Source organism: Heptranchias perlo, chromosome 35 (assembly GCF_035084215.1).
Source record: "Heptranchias perlo isolate sHepPer1 chromosome 35, sHepPer1.hap1, whole genome shotgun sequence".
Classification (NCBI taxonomy): domain Eukaryota; kingdom Metazoa; phylum Chordata; class Chondrichthyes; order Hexanchiformes; family Hexanchidae; genus Heptranchias; species Heptranchias perlo.
In genome coordinates, this window is record NC_090359.1 from 17,270,132 (window position 1) to 17,279,382 (window position 9,251).

The following is a 9,251-nucleotide window of genomic DNA, read 5'->3' on the forward strand; positions in this document are numbered from 1 at the left end:
GCCTCACACAGTAGCCTGGGATACATTTCGTCCGGGCCTGGGGATTTATTCATTTTTAGGCCTGCTAAAACCGCCAATACCTCCTCCCGCTCGATGTTATGTCACAGATCAACCATGATCTCATTGAATGGTGGACCAGGCTCAAGGGGCGAAATGGCCTAATCCTGTTCCTGTGACCACCCCTCAAATACAGTGAACGATAAATAATGTAATCTGAAAATAGGACTAACTACATACAATAAAATCCTGAGGGCCTGTCGTGAGGGGAAGCTGAAGATATCGAAACTTCAGCCTGTGCTCACAAGAAGACAGGTGAAAGTCACATCCAACAGAGTTAAAACACAACCGCTGGGCTCCCCATCCCTCACACTCTCACTGTGCCTGTACCCAATGGGCACAACATTGCCTCCGGTGCACACATTTACACTGAGCATTTGAAATCTACCCAGAGTCCCAGCCCCACTAAACAAGAATCTTTACACCAGGGGCAGAGATCTTCAATCTTGGAAGAGAGTTCCAAGGCCACTGACTTTCAATTGTATTGGTGTTTGGACAATTAGATCCGAACAGGAAAGTTTAACTGGAGTTTGGAGCCCGTGTGGGGATTCAAGTGATCAATGAATGCAGAGCACCAAGGGAATGATTGGGCAGTCAACCAGCCGGCACCAGAACCTCAGGCCAGTCCCACTGTCCCTTTAAAGTTCATTGACCTGCACAATGAGGGCCTGGCAAGCCTTCACCCATTGCTGCAGCCATCCCTGGACTGGGTCTGGATACACTATTACCAACCATTCTGCCACGACTTACATGGACTCATTAAAACCTATTTCACTAACAGGAGGAACTGTGGAGGAGTGCAGAGTGTTACGAACAGTATTGAGCACTCATTGCATGCTGATTGGAGCCAGATAATGAAAAATGAGCAACCAGCCATTAGAAGATACAAGTAGTCACTGATTTATTGGTCATTTGATAACTAGTTGAACTGGGTTTGCTTGTGTTTCCTGTACAGGAACAAGGCGATCAAAGAGGCAGAGATCAGAGATACAGCGGTCACAGTCAGGGCCAGGATCAGGACCACCTCAGACGCCACACCTAAAAAGGAACAAGAAACCAATGGTCAGTGAGGGAAGGAAATACTGAGGGGAAAATGGAAACTAGCAGTCGGCCAACTCACCACCCGGAGACCTCTCCTGCATCCTTTGCTCAACCTCATTAAGGGGCTCAGTTGCCACGTCTGTCACATAAGGATCCAGAATGACCAGGGGTCCAAGTGAGGCCTCACCCTCCCACTTCAATTCAGCATCACTCTCTGCAATATCAAACATTCCAGTTAGAGAGGGTAAAGGGTGACCTCCAACAATCAAGAGGATCAATGTCCTACCAGGTCCAGATACAAGATCCCTCCTTCCTCTGGAATCAACGAGGAAATCCCTTGTGGCACTGCAGTTGCCCAGATGACAACAGGCACACACGTCATTGGTCGATTCTTCCAATGGGGTCCAGCTAAACCAGAGAATCAGTTTATCAACCAGGTTGTCCATCACCCTTTAATACAACACATCCCTGAGAGAGAGAGGGAACTTACATATTCTGGAAAGTACAAGCTTTGTTCATGGAATCTCTCCGATCCACTGCAGCAACTTTCAGGTGACAGGTGATGAAAATCTGAGGGACACATTCAATACAAGTTGTTATTTAGTGACCTCCTCCCAACATGGGGAACCCCAATGTTTGGCTTCCTCTTACCAAGGAACGGTCATCTCCAAAGAAGCGGAACGCATCCAGGTCAAACTGGAGTTTGTCCAGCTCACGTTCACCTCTTGGCAACACAAAGGTTGAAAAGGAGTCCTCAGCTTTGCTGTCCAGGAGGCAACTGAAGATAGATTAAAAAAGGGACAAAGTGAATTAAGTGAACCGATTGAGACATAACCAGCTGGAGAAAGCAGAGAGCTCCTTACCCATGGGAGTCAATGATGTTGTATCTTGGGGTGGAATCCTTGTCTGGGCTCAATGTAGCTGCACAGCTGTCAATGTAGAGCTTCAAGGGCATGTGGTTGGTCATCGAAACAGAGGCCTCAATGTGAATGAGGTCACCCAGGTAGTAGACAGTCGAGGTGCGCTCTGTAAGCCAGTCATCTGAAGTACAAGAGGACAAGGGTTGGAGACAGTGGGTGTAACTCCCAGTGGGAAACGACAGAAAAGCACTCCCCATCCACCCATCACATACCGTTCATAAGACGCAGTGAGAATGACAGAAGCCCTTCTCCAGACTTGGTCGAGCTGAATGGGATCCAGGTCGGCTTGATAGGGTCACTGCTCACATTGCCCTTCCTGGAAGGACAGGAGAGTAATTTCAGGACAACTTCACAGAACTGCACCTGCTGTAGACCTTATTTGCAATAGAGTAAAGATTCTTACCTAAAATAGTGGCACTCAATGGGAATGACTGCTCCATTAGTTCTCACAATGACAGATCCACGAGCATTTGGGGTGTGGTTCAGGTGGGTGGTGTAGACCAGGAAATCTCCAGCCATCTGAAATACATCCGGTTCAGGAATGAAGAGCTGGTCTCATTGGACAAAAGCTATTTATGGTCATTTTCCTGCCCTGTTAAGCAGCAGTTTGAGGGGTTTCAGCTGCTCCTCAATGACACATGATTGAAGCAGCTCCACCATTGGTTGAAGTTGCCTGGAGCAGCCTCTGTTACTCTGCTCAGTCCACCTTCTATTACAGGGGACTTCAGGCCTGCAGTCAGAAACCCTGAAATGATCGGCACAGCCAGATTTGATGAGCATTCTTTCCCATATAGAATAGAGCTTTCACCTTAAGGGGCTTCAAGTGACCCCTGATATGGAGCACAAAACACATCACTTTGAAACCTCATCTGTGCCCATGGAATCAAGGGGATTGGCAGGTGTAATAACCAAAAGTGGAGTTCCCCTTTAATACACTGTATCCCAATTATTATTCCAATTGTTTCATCTTTCAAGAGAAGTCTCAACAGGAACTTCCACACTGAACATTCATTGACCACAAGTTGAGGCAACAGGCCAGAATATCCACAGGAAGGAACAGAAAAGATAAATCAATTGAGGCACAAAAGAACAGAGTGGTTTGGAGAAATGTAGGTGAAGGTTCAAGGTCAATAGAATTGAATCTCAGAGTTAGAGAGTCGTAATGACCCATTTAAGAAAGATGCAGTCCCTCAGTGACAAGTTGAAGTTCTTTTTAAATATAAAGCTAAGATTGACATGTCAACATAAAGTAGGGTGATATTTAACAGTGGGCAAGAATTTATACACAGATTTCATTCAGGGATCTCCTCAGTGGCTGGAGTTTCACCCGATGTTAATGAGTTCAGAGTGGGCAGTAATCGACACAGTGAAATTGGAACAAGAGTTGAGGAATCACATTACCTGCAATCTGCTGCCACATTCATGGAGCCCATAGTCAAAGAGGACAGTGTGGTTCTGAGAGTAGATCCCAGTTGGCCGACAACCTGCTGTCCCCAGGGTCAGGTCAGCAGCTTTAATCAGGTGCCTGGTTCTAAATAAATCCATGTCGACCCTCACCAGCAGGTTCTGCTCTCCACACTGCACCATCACAGTCTGCAGTGGGGACAGACTTCTCCCCTCAGACACACTGAAATGGGAACCAAAGGGAGGGACAGGGGGAGGGACTCTCTGCGGCACAGGGGTGGGTTTTCCTCTTCTCCATGGAAATCTCTGCCCTCTGAACTGTTGCCAAATGTCAGAGCAACAAACCACTCCAACTAACACCAGCAACAAACCTCTCACTACAAAATCCCCCATGATACTAAACAACTCAACTATCACTTTACCCACCAACCAACACCTTTTATGATGTGGAGATGCCGGTGATGGACTGGGGTTGACAATTGTAAACAATTTTACAACACCAAGTTATAGTCCAGCAATTTTATTTTAAATTCACAAGCTTGTGAATTTAAAATAAAATTGCTGGACTATAACTTGGTGTTGTAAAATTGTTTACAATTGTCAACACCTTTTATACACTGCAGTCACCTGACTCCAATTCAATGAGTCGCTGTTGTGATGCGATTGGATGTCTTTCAGAAAAAAAACTCAATGTCTTTAGAATCCTTTTTTTTTCAATCACTTCCATTGTCCTGTTTCACAAGTTTCTTTGGAAAAAAAAAAAGGATTGACCTTTTGGGTCTCAACATCAGTGACGGTGCGAACTGCGGGCTGTTAACTGGCAGTAATTGTCTGTCCCAATCAGCCTGAAGCAGAGTCCGTGGCTCACGGACTCTGACAACATCCACACGTCTCCCACGGAGAGAGGCCTGTGAGTAGAGTGCTGGGGCCGGTCGGTATTGGCGAGCCACTTGCCAGCCAATCGAGTGTGGCCCTGCGGAAGTGCTGCAAGCAGGTGCAGAGCACAGAGGAGAGGAGAGCCATCGAGAGGGAAGGAGGGAGAAAGAAAGAAGGAGGCGAAAAAAAATATCAAGCAGCTGCGAGGGGTGTGCTGCTGCTGCTGCTGTCAGCCTTAAACAGCAGGAAGAGGAGGTCGGCGGCGATCGGGGTGGCCGACTGAAGGTAGGGGGAGGTAAGAAGATCTTTTTTCGACCAGGGGATTCCGCCCCCAAGTGTCTGGCCCGGGACAGCTGGAGCTGCCTGGGTGAAGTTCCTTACTTTTGCCATCTGTGGAGGACTGAGCCGAGTCAGCTCCGGCTGTCTAGGGGAAGACATCTCCTCCCCCTGCCCACCGGAAGACTCCACGTTATCGGCCACCCGTGTACGTGTACGTTCCTTCCCTCCAGAGACATTTCTGCAGCGGCCCGCCCCTGCAGACTCCCTCCTTCCTCTTTAAGGAACATCCCTCCCTCTCTCTCGTGGTTTCCGCATTTAAAAACAAAAATAAAAAACGCCCCAGAAAAGGAGCCCCTCTCCCAATAGATCAGTACCATTTTGGGGAGAGGAGGTTTCCTTGGGCTTTTGGTCCAACAAAAAAAAAAGAAAAATACCTGGAAGACCTAAGATTTGGGGTGGGCGTGGCGTACAAGAGAATGGCAACACCATCTTCGCCGGTGCCGGGACCCAGCAGGACGTATGCGGGCGTTACTGCGGCTGCTGCTCCCGCTGCTCGTGCTACTCCTGCTGGGCCGGCGCCATTCCGCCTCGTGACGAGGAAGCACGGGGTCAAGGCCTATGCCCACCCCGGCATGACGATTGAGGCCTGCGTGAAGGCCATGGCCGAGGTTGTCGGCCCCTCTGCCATCGTCGCGGCCTCGAAAGTGTACGGGAAGGCTGTAGTCTTCCTGAGGTCCGAGCGGGCGGTGTCCCTGGCCCTGAGCAAGGGGCTCACGGTGGGCGGGACTTTCCTGCCGGTGGACCCGCTGGAGGAGTCAACTGGGGGAGGTGAGGTCGGGGGTAACGCCGCTGTCGCTCGGCCTCAGGGAGACCAGCCTCCGTCATGTCTACTCCTTCCGTCGCCAGGCGTTTATCAAGCTGGCGCGGGAGGAGGTTACGGAGGGGGGCTTTAACGCCCTCCACGAGGGGACCGCCTACCGCGTCTTCTGGACGGCAGAGGGTGGGCGGTGCCATGCCTGCAAGGAGGTGGGGCACCTGAGGAAGAACTGCCCCGCCTCCCAGGCCGCCAAAGCAGCTCCGGCGGGCGAGGCTGGCGCCGCCACCGTTCCTCCCCCCAAACCCGCCCCCGCGTCGGGAGAGTCAACTGCGCGGGCGGAGGGTGCCGACGAGGCCTCCGCCGGGGGAGAGGGAGGGAACCCTCGCCCGAAGAAGGCGCGGAAGAAGAGTAGACATCGGGAGGCTGGTCCCCAGGTTGGAAATCCTTCCAGCCAGCCCGAGGCCGTGGTCGTGACTGCGGCCAAACGACAACGCGCGGTCGCGACAGAGCCCGGGCTGGCGGGTATTCAGGAGGGAACGGAGGGGGGGGGGGCCCAGCAGACATGGGGCTCGCCCTCCCTCCGCCACCCTCCGGAAAGCAGAAAAGGCGCCGCTCCCTGGAAGCGGAGGGGAACCCTGCTAAGGGACGGCCCCCCCGCGGAAAGGGAGTCGGCGCCACTCGCGGATCCTGCGACCCCACCCTCCATTTCCCACCGCCAGCGGGGGTCATCCACCTCTCGGGGGGAGGAGATCGTGCCCGTGCCTCCCGGGGGGGATGGAGAGACCCTGCCGAAAGGGGGGGCCGCGGATTCGTGCGCCGACGCGAGCTTCCCGTTCACCGGGTCGGGGGTCCTGGGTGCCGGAGCGGGCGAGGCCGAAGAGGCCGGATTCGTCTGCCCTCAGCTCGACCTCTCCCAGGACCTGCTCGACCTGGTGGCGGGTTTTAATAGGAAAATGTCACGGGCCGGGGTCGGTCAGTGGCGGTGTGGGTGGGGAGACCCCCTTCTCCCAGTCTCTGGGCACGGAGCCGGGGGAGGTTGGAGAACTGGAATATACGTTCTCCCCGGGTTCCCCGGTTTCCCATTATATCCGGGTGCCCGTTTACCACCGCTCGGAGGCTGGGGAGGGTCCTCGCCCGGAGCCGCCCTCCGACCCGGACCCCCCGGTAGAGCCCGGGGAGGAATCCTCTGCGACGATCCTGGGGGTGGGATCGTGACAGAGGTGGGGCCGGCCGGCGCGGCCGTCCCGTTCTCCGCACCCTGTGCGGGGAGTGGGTCGGCCGCGGGCGACGATGGCCCGGAGGAGGACGGGGACTCGGTGGTGGGCACTGGAGAGGATTTAGAGTTCGCCGCCAGTGAGGTGGTGGACGCCCTCGTGCCCGGCACCGAGTCTCCCCTCATCCCCGTTGAGGAACTCCGGGATTTTGTGTCCGGTTGGACCCATCGTGGCAATGGCGCCCGGCGGGCCCTTGACCGTTGGTCGGAGCCGGCGCATCTAATCCGCTTGGTCCGGGCCGCCGTCGCGACCTTGGCCGCGGAGGAGGACGGCGGTGGGGTCGGTCTGCGCCGGCTCAGATCCCTCCGCACCGGGCTCTTGGGGGGAGAGGAGGTCGACTAGCGGCCCCGCTCCCTCCGCGCATTAGGTTTAAGTAGGTTGCGCTGTGCTCTTGCCATGGAGATAACCATAGCCAGCCTCAACATCAACGGCGGCAGAGACGCCCGCCGTAGATTTGACAAGTTCTCGGTCCTGCGGGACGGGAAGTATGCGGTGTGCTTTCTGCAGGAAACCCACACCGTTCCGGGAGACGAGGCCACGTGGATCCTGGAATGGGGAGGGGGGGTCTACTTGAGTCACCTCGCCAGCGTTTCGAGCGGGGTGGCCATCTTGTTGGCCCCGACTTTTCAGCCGGAGATCTTGGGGGTCAAGGAGCCGGTGCCGGGCCGCTTGCTCCACGTAGCCCTTCGCCACGGGGACGTGCCGCTTCACCTGGTGAACGTGTACGCCCCCTGGTCCGGAGCCGAGCAAGTGAGCTTCTTTGAAGAAGTGTCCACTTACCTGAACTCCGTCGACGCCGGCGAGTGCATTATCCTCGGGGGGGATTTTAACCGTACCCTCGAGGCGAGGGACCGCTCCGGTCCCGCGGATCGCCGGTCGGCGACGGAGAAGTTGAGGGACCTGGTCGGGTCCTTCGACTTGGTGGACGTCTGGCAGAATCTCCATCCCGACTCCGGCCAGTTCACCTTTGTGAGGGCCGGAGGGGGAGCACCAGAATCGACCGCCTGTACGTTTCGCGGGCGTACGCCTCCTGCGTCCCGTCGGCCTCCATCCGGCCGGTGTCGTGCTCGGACCACCACCTGGTGTGGATGGAGCTCGCTCTGCTCCGTGCCCGGTCGGGGTCCGCGTACTGGCACTTTAACAACCGGCTGCTGGAGGACGCGCAGTTCCGGGACTCGTTCCGTCTGTTCTGGAGCGACTGGAGGGGGAAGCGGGGAGGCTTCTCCTCCTTGAGGCTATGGTGGGACGTGGGCAAGGCTCACGTTCGCCTCTTCTGTCAAGAGTACGCGAGGGGGTCGACTAAGAGGCGGGAGTCCGAGGTCAGGCGGTTGGAGCAGGAGGTGCTTGGCCTGGAGTCCCGTCTCGGTCAGGCCGCCGAGGATCCGGCCCTGCGGCAGGTGTACGAGGAGAGGAAGGACGCTCTGAGGGACCTGCAACTGGACCTCGCTGGAAAAGCGGCGGGGGGCCCGTAAACAGCTCCTTACGCTGCTGGCCGACGACGGGTCCCTCGTCTCGGACCTGGAGGGATTCAGGGCCCGGGCTCGATCCTACTACGAGGCTCTATTCTCTCCGGAGCCGTCCAGTGAGGAAGCGCGCAGAGTTTTGTGGGAGGACCTGCCAAAGGTCAGCCCGGAGGACGCCGACCAGCTGGACGCTCCGCTGAGTCTGGCTCGGGAGGCTGCGCCTCACAACTTGAGCTGTCTGGGAAATTCCCTCCGTGCCTCTTCACTCCGCGCGGAGGTATTTCCTGTACGGGCTACTCCTGCACACACTCCACTTCCTCGCCCTCGTCTCTCGCCCGGACACGCCCTGGACTGCCGTCTGGCAGAGGCGGGGGTCCCCAGTTGGGGGGGGCTCTCTCCTCGGGGATCCTCCCGTGTTACATCGGGCATGTGGGGTGGAGAGTGTTGCACGGAGCAGTCGCGTGCAATAGGCGTTTACGCCATTTCATGGACTCCCAGGCTGCCTGCAATTTCTGCGGCCTGGAGGAGTCCGTGTTTCATTTGTTCACGGGGTGTGGGAGACTGCAGCCCCTGTTTGATTATTTGGAGGGGCTGCTCCTCAGGTTCTGGCTGCAATTCAGTCCCACGCTCCTGATCTTTGGCCGCCCGGTGAGGAGGGGGGCGGGCAGGCCGGCGGACGTCCTCGTGGGCCTGCTCCTGGGCCTGTCCAAGGTGGCCATCCACAGGTCCAGGTTGCTTGCGGCCCGTGGGGGCGGTCGCTCGGACTGTCTGCCTCTCTTCCGCGGAATGCTCCGCGCCCGGGTGGCCCTGGAGATGGAGCACGCGGAGTCTGCCGGTGCGTTCGAGGCTTTCCGCGACCGGTGGGCACCGCAGGGACTGGAGTGCATCCTGAACGAGGAAAATAAAATTATAATTTGAAACTGGTTTTGGTTTTTCTTTGGGATTTTTGCACATAAAAACACCCTAAATCCCCCTCCTTTTAAAAGGGGGGCCTAAAAAATGTCGCTGTTGGGAATGGAAAAAAGTCGCGAAAAATCCTGGCTGCTAAAAACAGCAAAAAGGTCACTGCTTTGATGCGATTGGATGTCTTTCAGACTCATCAGAAAAAAGAGTAGCTGAT

General features: G+C 55.7%; 1 long non-coding RNA gene across 1 annotated transcript; it reads right to left on the reverse strand.

Annotated features, from left to right (window-relative positions):
- Window positions 1-233: 233 nt before the first annotated feature.
- LOC137302147 (uncharacterized) lies at window positions 234-1,362 on the reverse strand. The gene is made up of 2 exons (XR_010958429.1): window positions 1,178-1,362; window positions 234-1,095 (listed from the first exon to the last, which is right to left on the reverse strand). It is a non-coding gene; the product is annotated as an uncharacterized lncRNA (long non-coding RNA).
- Window positions 1,363-9,251: the final 7,889 nt, after the last annotated feature.